Here is a 12945-nt window from a genome sequence, read left to right as displayed (position 1 = left end):
TCGTTCCAAAAGTAGTTTTACTATTTTTAATAATTTTACATTATACGACTATGTAATTTAATAGTTTTGTGTAAATTTACTACGTCCGACGTAGGAAAATTTGATCACTATGTCCGACGTGGTATTTTTACATTGCGTGTATTTCTACACTTTGACGTAATATTACGTCGCACGATCTGTACAATTACATGGCGAATGTAATTTTCTTATTCCTTTAAGATTTTCAAAAAATTTTCAAGTTTTTATAAATAACTCTAAAAAAGTGTATATAATGTACATTTATAGAAAGTATATGCTAATTTATAAGTAAATAATAATATAACAAAAAGTTTTGGGCTATATTTCATAAATACAAAAAGTTACGACTGAAAATATTATTTCAAAAAATATTTGCAGGTTATGTAGATTACAGTCGGCGTGTAAAAATACCACGTCGGACATAGTGACCAAACTTTCCAACGTCGGACATAGTAAATTTACAGCAGATTTTTTTACAGTGCATAGAATTTTTTTTGAGTTTTCGAGAAACGCAGTCATCATATATTAAGGCGCTCGCACAGCTCTACTGCCTGCCTGCCTGCCTGCAGGTCGTCATGGTAACACATAAGAGTAAGAGAGTCAGAAAATTCAAATTAAATGTTTTTTCTCCCTTACTCTCATTGCGCCTGCCTGTGCAGGCAGGCAGGCAGTAGAGGTGAGAGAGCGCCTTTACTATTGATTCTGTTTTATCTTATACTAAACTCCTCTCCGTATCCGCTATTCCAAAATTAGTTTCGTAAAATGTACTAAATTAATTTTTTCCGTGTACAGAAGTAATTCCGTTAAAACGGAGGGAAAAACTCTTACGAATAGGAGGAACCAATTAATGATTAATATTTATATTAATCAATTATTAGTTCTACTTTCTTCGTGAGGAAACCCTGTTAGTTTATTATAAAAGTCAACTTTACAAAATGCAACCTTTCGGTTAGAGATTAGTCTTAATGGAGAGTCCACAATAGGTGCAAAAGGCAAGAAGTGCAAGTGCGAACCAATGCTAAATGTATAGGAATCGCACTTGCACTGGGACTTGCTACCTGCATTTTGCACATATTGTGGACTCTCCATAATACTAAAGAACAACGAGAGGAGATCTGCGACTCCACTCTAAGTACATAATATTGTTCACTGCGCAAGTCCTGAGTGACGTACGTTCACCACCAATTCACTGTACATTTCTATACACTTCTCTTCTCATCAACAGTGCATTTTACACTCATACAGTCATACTCATTGTTTCTAAAAGTCATACATTATTCAGACATTACAAATCAAATATATTACATACTGTCTTATTCTATTTCATTAATTAATAACAATTATTGTATTTTATACACTAATAAGTTTTATAGTTTATTTACACTTAATAGTTTAAACATTAATTAATATTTATGAATACCATTACACATATTATTAACAAATTATTAACATTAGTTATGAATAAAGGAATGAAACGCATTTTGCCGAATTAATGCGTATTTCAAAACTTCTTTGTCAAAGGAAAAGATATTCGATACTTATTTAGATTTTGTTTATATGAAGTATTCCTAAGTGGAAATACCAAGAAGACTTTAGGGAAATATAATAGCTTATTTTACGAGTTAATTCTCGGAGCAGATAAAGAGGTTTTTGTGTATGTATTTTCCAATATTTATTCTATTTAATAAATTGAAAGACGATTCGTTTTATAATTCGAAATCTAAAAAGCTGTGCCATCTCTTACGATTTAGAATTAACATTTTACTTAAAATTATTAATTTATATTTAAATTAATTAAAAGAAATCTCATCGATATATCGAGATTCGATTATCAGTAGAGCGAGATAAACGTCGCTCGTTACAAATATACCGACTAAGGGTGGAGTCCAGGGTTCGGAAGTTACGCGTAACTTTGAGTTGTCTACGTAAATTACATATTCTACGTAATTTACGTAGAATACGTAATGTATGTAGACAACTTCAACTGTTACAACGAAATGCAAAGATACTGTCTAAAATCAACAAACGCAGAATTTGTTGACATTTATTATTTGACTTATTTTTATTTCTGTATTATTTAACCAATGTCTTCTAAAAATGAAAATAGCAATTTTAAATAAACATATACAGAAATTTCGTGGCTCGAAATGAAATTTGAAAAAATTAAAACTGTTGAAGATTAGACGGTAGCAAAGTGCTTAATTTGTAAAAAAATTTTAAAAAATACAAGTTACATGCGACTTGTTGGCCACAGATATGTATTAATAAAACTTTAAGTTTTTTAGATAAATAAATATTGTTTTTTATACGAAATTAAAATTTTTGCTTTAATATAAATACGGAAATTTCTGATAAATATAATATGTTTGCCATTTTCATTTCTTGATAAAGTAAAATTTAATTTATCACAAACTTCGTATTTGGGCCTGTCACCAGCACCACTACTACTTTTTGATATTTTAAGTTTTCTTTTAAATTTAATTGAACTGAAACTGAAAGCCAAATAATAAATATTTTCGTGTTTTCTCTACGCTTGTGAGCATGATCAACATGAACAAAGTGACATTAGAGGTTATGTTGTTAAGGGACGTAAACTACGTAGAGAACTAGACACGTAAATTACCAGGTACACTGTAAAAAAATCTGGTGTAAAATAACACGAAACTTGTAATTTCACACATCAAAATTATAGGTTGTACGTAGTAAATTTATTTCGTTCCAAAAGTAGTTTTACTATTTTTAATAATTTTACATTATACGACTATGTAATTTAATAGTTTTGTGTAAATTTACTACGTCCGACGTAGGAAAATTTGATCACTATGTCCGACGTGGTATTTTTACATTGCGTGTATTTCTACACTTTGACGTAATATTACGTCGCACGATCTGTACAATTACATGGCGAATGTAATTTTCTTATTCCTTTAAGATTTTCAAAAAATTTTCAAGTTTTTATAAATAACTCTAAAAAAGTGTATATAATGTACATTTATAGAAAGTATATGCTAATTTATAAGTAAATAATAATATAACAAAAAGTTTTGGGCTATATTTCATAAATACAAAAAGTTACGACTGAAAATATTATTTCAAAAAATATTTGCAGGTTATGTAGATTACAGTCGGCGTGTAAAAATACCACGTCGGACATAGTGACCAAACTTTCCAACGTCGGACATAGTAAATTTACAGCAGATTTTTTTACAGTGTAATATACGTGTAGACAACTATGTAGACTACATCGAGTAGTTTACGTTCCGAACCCTGGTGGAGTCCCATGACAGCGTTTTGCGTTGCGTCGTAATGGGAGAGAAAAAGACGCAAATATACGTTTGCTGCATTCTCTCTTATTACAACGCAACGCAAAACGCTGCCATGGGACTGCGGCCTTAGGCTAAAGTCCCATGGTAGCGTTTTGCGTTGCGTTTTGTAACTAGGCCATTAGTGCAAATCGTGCAAATATAGCAAACATATATCTCCATCTCTCTTACACTCATGGCCTAGTTACAAAACGCAACGCAAAACGCTGCCATGGGACTTCAGCCTTAGTCAATACTTTACATAAATTGTAAATAATAATTAAAAATAAAAATTAAATGCATATTAAATTGTTATTTTGTTTTATTATTATTTTATTTGTATTATTTTAATATTATGTAATTTTAAGCATAATACGTAACTATCTTAGGCTTACGCTTATCTACGTAACCATGGTTTTTGTATTTGGTAAAGTTGGCATCACTGCAATAGCAATTCAGTATTTGTTTTCATGTAGTGTGCATCACTGATTAAAAAACATCCGTTGTCAGTCTTTATTCTTTGGGTTTATTAATTATAAATATTTTACATAACTATTATCAAAACTAGTGAACAAATTGATGTATCAAAACTTTGTGAAAATGAAAATTTTCATTTGAATGATTTTCTCACATGATCAGATGAAACATCTGTAAGCGCAAGTGAAAAATTGAAGGAATCTATATAAAAATGTCACAAGAAAAGTGAAATTGCTAACCACAGCTATTTTTGGCCTTCTAAGGCACGTAGAATTCATTTATTTCTTGTCTAGTGGTCAAGAAAAGATTTAAAGGTGAGCATTTTGTACATTTAATTTACCTGTATATTTTTATGAATATACACAAAGTTTCCAAATAACATTTTTACAAATATAGTTTATGTGGGTGGTCTGGTTATCTACACTATAAATCATTTACAGACCAAATGTTTATTTTATTTACCTAATTATTCATTTCTAAGAAATTTCCTTTTCTTTGCATATATAATATTTTTGTCAATTTTTTTCTTTTAATCAATAAATATTTATACGTATGATATATGAATACGTATGATATATGAATATACGTATGTATATTCAACTGCTTTTTTCTATTCTTTATTATTGTCCTGATTAAAATTATTCTCTTGTTAGTTTCAAAAATCTGCGATTTGTGTTATTAGTACTATAAATTTTCTCTAACTAATATTCAATACAATCTTAATTATTCATTTTTTGATTGCATTTTTTTGACCTAAGTTTAGAGGTTATAACCTCTAAATTTTCATCTGAATAAAATGAAAAGTTTTGTTTAAAATATTTGCCTCTGTCACTGCAATTTTTAGCACACGTTTACTATAATTGTTTTGAAATGTAAAATTAAACAAAAAATAAAACTGTCAATTGACAAAATTTTGAAGGTTGAGACATTTTTAAATGTTTAAGAGAAAACTTAACGAAATTTGTAAAATCCTTGTTTTATTTCAATTGATAATAAGAAACAAATAAAAAATATGTGGGTGATTAAAATTAAAATGTAATTTTCATGTCCAGCCCGAAAATCTGAAATCCCATCGCTGTGTCTATTTCGCCCGTCACTAAAAATACGTAGGTGGGGGACAACGGGCGAAATAAGAGCAATGAATTATTTCGCCCGTTATATAGTTATTCCTATAATACCATTGAAAAATTTTAAATTTTTAAGGTGAATGACAGAAATGAAAAGAAGTGTGTTGAAGTCAGGTTAGTAACCTTCACACCAAATTCAAATAATTATGTGTAGCTCATTTTTAAAAAAAGTACAGTTTCTTTATTTAAGTTTTAAAATGAATTTCACACTTTATACCAATTAAAACGTTTTTAAGTGTTCCAATATAATCACACTTAATGTGAATAAATATTTATAAATTTTATTTTATTTAAAAATTTCGTAAGTCGATTATTTAAAACACATATTAAATAAAATCCATCGTTAAAAATTTAACGAAACAAAACAAATTATAGTAAAAATTATTTTAAAAACGTTTTAAATATAATCATTCGTTAAAAGGTAACGAAACAAAATTTTTAAGTGTTTTTACACTTCTTACAAAACCAATGTTTGGTTTTGGGAAGTTTTTTCAAGTCAATGCAGATTCCACTGTAGGAAATACGATAGGTAGTTTTTGATCCCAGTCGATTTTCGAATTGGCAAGTTCGAATCGAATTTTGCACACCACCAATTGGAACCCAAAAATAATATATTTCTTACGGGATTCTTTTAGATTTAAAATTAAAAAGATACAAAAATTATAACACTTTCTTTAAAAAAAATGTTTTTGTAAATCAAAATAAAAAAAAATAAAATTATTTCTAAATTTTTCTTTCAAAAATAGTATCATTAAACTTATTTTCCAAATCTGAATTAATATACTTTTGAACTGATTTGAACAAAAATAATAAGAATTTTCTAAAAATTAATGTTTTTAGTCTACATAGATAGGTAGAAAAAATATTAAAATACATAATCTAGTTTCTTTTATAAAATATTATGTAGAAAATTACTAATGAGCACCAAAAATATTGATAAATAAAGAAACTTTGTGAATTATTATAAAAATTCACAACTTTTTAAGTTTTTAATTCAATCTTCACAAAAATATACAAGTGACAAGCTAACCTTTTTCCCATTAAAATTAATTAAAAAACCAAAAACGGGCGAAGCAATGTGTCATTGCTACTTCGCCCGTTTTACATATTTTTACTTATTTTTCATGATGGGCAGTGATTTTGGTTTTTTTGTCACGGATTTTCCGAAAATCCGAGAATTTCAAGTAAATTAATAATTCCTCGTCTCGGTAGTAATTTTTATCTTTTGATAATTGTTTATTTTAATATTAGACACTGTTAAAAAAAATTCCAAGTGATTTCAAGTCGAGGAAAATAGTGATTTTTAATTTTTTTGTGTTACGAATTCTCCAAAAATTTCGAAATTTCAACTTAATTAATAATTCCTCTACTCGGTAGCAATTTTTTTTCTTCGGATAATTATTTATGTTAATATCACGAGCCATTTAAAAAAAATTTCAAGTTGTTCCAAGTCGGGGAAAGCAGTGATTTTAATTTTTTTAATGAAATTCCGGAATTTTTGGAAGATCTTGGACAGAAAAATTCAAAATCACTACTTTCCCCGACTTGATCCAGTATGACGGACTACTTGTTAAAAATCGATTCAAATTGCCTATAGAACTCGTTACTCGAGGGTTATCGGGGTCGTCGATTATGAATCTAACCACAGATTTTTTATTTTGATATCATAATTGTAATCAACGACCCCGAAAACCCCAGAGTAATAAATTCTAAGCGAATCCAAACATTTTTTAAAATAGTTGTATTTACAGACAGTGTGAGTCCATTTTTATGCTTGCTAACTGTTAAAAAAATCATTTTTGACGGCTAATTTAGTTCGTTGTTAGCAATATCGCTATATCTTTGTATAGTAGAGGGTTCAAGCTTTAATTTTATTCCTATGACAAGTCTCTAGCACGTCGGATTTACCCGGTAGAAATTTTCAAAAACTGCGAAAAACATGATTTTTAGGAATTTACCCCTACTTTTCTTAAAATCCTGACGTGATGGAAGGTTTTCGTTGCCAGATTCCGATTCAGCGCACCAAATACTGCGGGAAATGACTTCTCGATCTCAGGCAACGGAAATTTTTATTTTTTTGCAGGCTTGTGTTATCAAAAGAAAAAAATTGCTACCGGGGCGAGGAGTTATTAATTTAGTGGAAATTTCGTGATTTTTGGAAAATCCGTGAGAAAAAAATAACAACTTCTGTTTACCCACCTATTTTTTTATTTTAGGGTTTGGAGGGTTTACTTGGGTTAAAAATAATCATGAAAAATTTGTATCCTGAACTTTTTAGAGAAAATTTTTTTAAAAATTTTTTCGTTGAATCAACGTTGGTAACTTCAGTTCAAGAAGGCTAGAGACAGGAGGTGAAACTTCGGTAGTGGGGATGAGTCAAAAGCCTTTCATTAACCAGGCGTTTTTCGTTTCGAAAAGTCGCCGGCGCGGTGCTTCTGCACATCACTCACACATTCAAATTCTTGTATACCATGTTTTACATATGTGTATGATATGATTTTAATTTGAGGTTAACTTTAAAGTGCAATCAGTGCAATCGAGACACAATTGACAATGTGTGTCATAACGGATATATAGAAATAATGTGAGTGATTATTAAATTAAGTGTTATTCAAATAGTTAACTTTTAAATAGTCAACTTTTAATACACTTCATGCTACAGTTTACACATTTTTTTGTTTTTAAAACGTTTTTTTAATAACTAAAAGATGTTTGAAAATATGAACACTTATATTTCATATTGTATTTGTATAGAATATATTTTCCCGTGTTTACGTGTGTTAGATTGCGCAGAAGTCCGTCTGGTCTACTGCGGCGAAAACTTTTTTTGAAAGTAAACGCCTGACCATACATCAGCTGAGCTGTACACCTAAAAGTCTATATTTTTATATAATGATTGTACTAATAGAATAATTTTAACCCTGTGCTTGAAAAAAAATCAAAATCGCCTGTCCTTAAGTTTCATATTTTTAAATAAGTATAACAAATTTTGAACATCTTACATGATATTTAAATAACCTAGTGCATATAATTGTTTCACTAAGCGTTAATAGTAAGGGTCATATGTATAGAATCTTAAAGAAAAAATATTATAACATTCTAACACATTTATATGGGTGATTCTTCTAAAAGTGACATTTTTTATTCCTCGATTAATTTTATAAAATCTACTCTCTAATAGTTGTTAACCATTTTCATATATAGTAAAAATTTAGCACTTATCATTAGAAAAAAATTTAACAATTTTATTCTGCTGAATTTATGCAATAGCTAAAATAATTTCATCTCCGAAGCCTTCTTAGCATGTCTCCAATAGGTTTTCTATAAAAAAAACTAAATTTTTATGCTTTTTTCAAACTTTTAGAATTTTTTTTAAAATAATGTCAGAAAGTACAATGTTTTTTCTATCATTATGTGCTTTTTAAAAATTTGTAGACCTCCGTTTTATATATGTTAAAACTTTGTGTTTAGTTTTACACTGAAAGAAAAGGTCTGGAAGAGATATCCATAAAAATATTGTTGAGCAGAATATTGTTGTGTTATCCAATTCAATGGAAGAGACAACTGTCAGGATGGAAGCACTTTCAATATTCAATGGATGAGGGAGCCATATTATATTGTTGAATCAAATATGAATGTGACATCCATAGGCATGGTTGGGCTTACAATTCATGCTATGGATTTTCACATATGGCTGCCTCATCCATGTAAACTTTGGTTGGGAGATCCATATTTAGTTCAAAATTTCGATACATGTTGCGCTCAATTCATTATCATAACATCTATTTAAAAATGGTCGTCTCAATTTGTCCGTCGTGTCGATATCCTGTCACGTCTACACTGAAAAAAATTCTTATTAGATTTGACTACTTTTTAACTACTTTCCTTAGTTCAATAAGTCCCCAAAGATTATTTTGAACTTACATTAATTATCAGATATGTAGTTGAATGAAGTAATAATACAGTTGCATTAACTACTTTTCTTAGTTAAATAGGAACCAATGACAGTTTTGCAGTAGAATTAACTGCTGATATGTAGTTAAAGTTACTATAAGATAACTCAGTAATAAAGAGAACTACTGAAAATGGTAAAATAAAATTATTTATAATTTATTATAAATATTATCGAGTTGTATTTTTTTATATTTCCCCCTACCCACTTTTGTTTACCTATACCTTATTTATTTAATGTCTATATACCTAACGGAGAAAAATCTCTAAACGTCGGGAGTTGAACGCTCGACCCTAACATTCGTAAACCGATAACCTAACCACCTAACCACGCTCGCCCGCTACGATGAGTTGCTTAATACTTAAAGGCATTCCTGACACAGTTCAACTGATAACTGTAGTTAATTTTACTACTTAAAGTAGTTGCATTTACAACTTTTCACAGTTGCTAATCTTCTATAAAAACCTATAACATAAATTACATGGAAAATTATTTAACTCCTAGAAGAAGTAAAGACTACTACAAAATTAGTCTATCGAACTACTTTAAGTAGTAGAATCTACTACTTTCTGTAGTCATTTCTGTAACATACCTGCAGTTACAAAGTTAACTATAAAATTACATTAATTTAATTAATAATTTTTAACAACATAAAACAGTTAAAATAAGTATCAAAAGTAGCCAGACTAACTAAAAAAGTAGTTCGTTTTATTACTTTTTACTCTACTAAGGGGATGTAGTTGAAAATGTCTCATGTATTTTTTTCAGTGTATATAATCACGTTGTGAGTTTATTGTGTATAAATAGTGTTATAATTGTTTATTATTTATTATCGTTATTGTCTATTAGTTTTTATGTAAATTCATTTTCATGAAATATGTGTAGAGTATATAAGGAATATTATATGCTCAAATATTGTAGTTGTGTGTATAGTGTAGTGGATAGCGTTAGTGTTTAGTATGCGTTAGGTCTAGGGTTCGTGTCTCCCCCATCGGTTAATAATTTATTTCGAAAATATGCGGTTATTCAATAAGTCTGTGGAAGAAATGCATAACAGCATAACTGACATTTTTATCAAATTTGAGATAACATCAGATTTGTATATATTTAATATTGCTCTTCAAAGTTCAATAGCTGAAAAATCATTAAAATGGTTATTAATGTAGAAAATAATGGAAAACAATCGCATAATTGCATTTTTGACAAAAGGAGACCAGCATAATAACAACTGCATTCAGTTTAAAAAACAATTGACATAATTAAAAATGAAAATAACCTTTAAGAATAAAAACAATAAGAATTTTGTAATAAAATGTTTTTAGTAAAATACATTTTTTGTACTTTAAATTAAATATATTTATTTTAATAAAGCTGGAACAATTTTTTTATAACATAAATTGTGCATTTAATTATGTACTTATTTTTAAGGGTATTTCTATTCTAAAAAATTTTGGAAAGTATTTCAAAAAATAAATTGAAAAATTCTTTAAGTTGAACAGTAAAGTAACTTTTTTTCTCGTTTAAATAAATTAAAAACATTTTATAAAAAAATAAATTTTATAACTAAATAAATTCCTTTAATTTTTTCTAACGAATTAATAGTTTAATTTGTGTTTGTGTGAACAAATCTTATTATTATGACAAATGAAACCAAAATAAATTGTGACATTAAAAGTGTCTAAAGTTGGACTCAAATATACAAACTGAACTTGCATAACCGCATAAGTGCAATAAAACTCACGATTCCGATGAAAAATTATCAAAATTTATATCAAATCGTCTGTTTTATTAAATGTTATAAACGAATTTTGAAAATATATTAAATAATAATACTAAATGCAAAAGACCGAACAAATCTGCACGGAGAAAAATAAATAGTAATAATTATACTATTTTCGATGAAAAATTACTACTTTCAAGTAGTAATTTTGAAACTGCTCAAGAAATAGTATCTATTGCTTCGTTTTCAAACGATTTTTACTTTTTTAAAAAAGTATAATTTACTTCAAGGAATCTAAATTTTACTAAAGGCCGAGTAATATTTAAAATATCCCGACTCCCGAGCAATTATTACTCTGCGCGAAGCAACTTTTATTACGAAACAGAGCAATTATAACTATTTAGTAAAGATTTTTACTCGGAAAAGTAGTATTCCGTACCCACACAATTACGCGCCTCACACCGACGGGCGAAACGAATGCCGGCGCGCCTGCGCGTCTGTCTACGTCGTAACGAAGAAAATGCTGGTATAGAGAGCTATATTGTCTCGTTTTATTTTAATAAATTAAAATAAAATAATCAGTGCTTTCAAAAAATGTTTTTTCAAGTGATTAACACTCTACATGTGTATTATTATTCATTATTCATAAGCTTCACTCTTTTATCATATTCATACTTACAATTAACAACTTAACATATTGGAAAATCTTAACATCTATACAGATTCGAACCCTACCTAACTTATATCTAACGCAACCTAAAATCGCACGCATTTACACTAAGCCTCACGGCTACGCAATGGCTATGGAAAAAAATTTCAGTTACTTGCATATATTCCTTTCCCATGTAGCACGTAACATTACAGTAATATTACCCGGTAAAATTACTGTAATATTATGGTCATATTGAAATGTCCGCCTGATGGTAATATTACCCATCAATATTATAGTAACATTACAGTAATATTATGCGGTAATATTTCTGTAACATTACTCTATTATTACATACTTGAGATAAAATTGAAAAAAAGTTTATTTTAGATTATTATTCTCAGATTTCTTATTCTGATTTTGTACAAAATAAAAAAGAATTATTTCAATAAATGTTATAAATAATTTTATACAAAGCTAGAATTGCACATTTTAATTTATAAAACTTTGGAGTTTATAGTATTATAATCCTAATGACTTTGACTTCAGGTTACGATCGGTGCGTATGACAGTATGACGTCATCACACACACAGGTCTATAGTAGTAGTGGTACGGATTACTACTTTTCCGAGTAAAAAGTTCGCTCTGCAATAGTAAAAGTTGTTTCTTGCAGAAGTAATTTTTATTTTCAGAGTACTAATTATTAGAATTTCTACGAGTAATATTTACAACATATCGAATGTAAAAAGTAATACAAAATTTAATAAAATTTAGAATGACGATGTAAAAATTAAAATTTTTAAAGCAATTTTTAAAAGTGACTAATGTAATAATTACTATTAGTAATTTTTACTACCAGAAATAGTAATATTTACTTCATGAGAAGTACATTTTACTATGAATAGTAATTTTTAATATAAACCCGGTAAGAAGCGAGAAATTCAAAAGTTGTATTCTTCTTAATAGTCGAATTTACCTCGGAGCTCTATTTCACGGAAACGACCAAAATTTCAGAAAAGTCTATTATTCTGAATTGACTTCACAAAAATATGAAACGCGCATTCAAAAGAATGAGAAAGTACAGCAAATCAATAGAAATTTCTATTCCTCTGAATTAACTCACTGCCACTCAAGATTCCACTAGAAAGTGAGGTTAGGTTTCAAAACTTGACTTAAACATTTAACACTTGAAAATTTCTTTCAATAAGAGCATTTTATATTTTATCGTAAGCACTTTGCGTCTTTTAACCATATTTTCACTAGTTTTAATATTTAATTTTAATAGTTTAGCTGTTTAGCACTGAAATTACAATGAAATTCACACGACGCGAAACATAACTGTCACTGCGTTTTATTTTAAGACAATAACTAGAGGAGCTCTTACAGATTTACTCGTCGAACATTCTATTCTTTTGAATTGAATACCTAGAATCGTTAGCAGTCAATTCAAAAGAATAGAACTTCATATTTTTTTCAAGAACTTGCAATACCATAAAACTCTGCGCATTAGGAAAAATAGAAAATTTGAATTCTTTTCTATCTCCCGATCGACGAGAGCAATAGAAAAGAATTGATTTTTTTGAAATTTTGATGGTTCCCGTGGAATAGAACTCTGAGGTAAATTCGCGTATTCAGAATAATTCAAATTTCTCGTTTTCAAGCATATTTTCTAGAAATTGAATTCTTTTCTATTCTACGC

General features: G+C 28.6%; 1 protein-coding gene across 4 annotated transcripts in view; it reads left to right on the top strand.

Moving 5' to 3' along the window:
• The first annotated feature begins 3790 nt into the window (after positions 1–3790).
• LOC122499672 (kelch-like protein diablo) overlaps positions 3791–12945 on the top strand; it is a 98075-nt gene continuing 88920 nt past the window's right edge. For all 4 annotated transcript variants that reach the window (XM_043608147.1, XM_043608144.1, XM_043608145.1 and 1 more), the window contains exon 1: positions 3791–4111. The gene's annotated coding sequence lies outside the window, so the exon portion shown is untranslated. The remainder of the gene's footprint in view (positions 4112–12945) is intronic.

Source organism: Leptopilina heterotoma, unplaced genomic scaffold, assembly GCF_015476425.1.
Source record: "Leptopilina heterotoma isolate Lh14 unplaced genomic scaffold, ASM1547642v1 Lhet_171, whole genome shotgun sequence".
Classification (NCBI taxonomy): domain Eukaryota; kingdom Metazoa; phylum Arthropoda; class Insecta; order Hymenoptera; family Figitidae; genus Leptopilina; species Leptopilina heterotoma.
The sequence above is the reverse complement of the archived record's forward strand: the minus strand, read 5'-3'. Positions and strand labels throughout refer to the sequence as shown.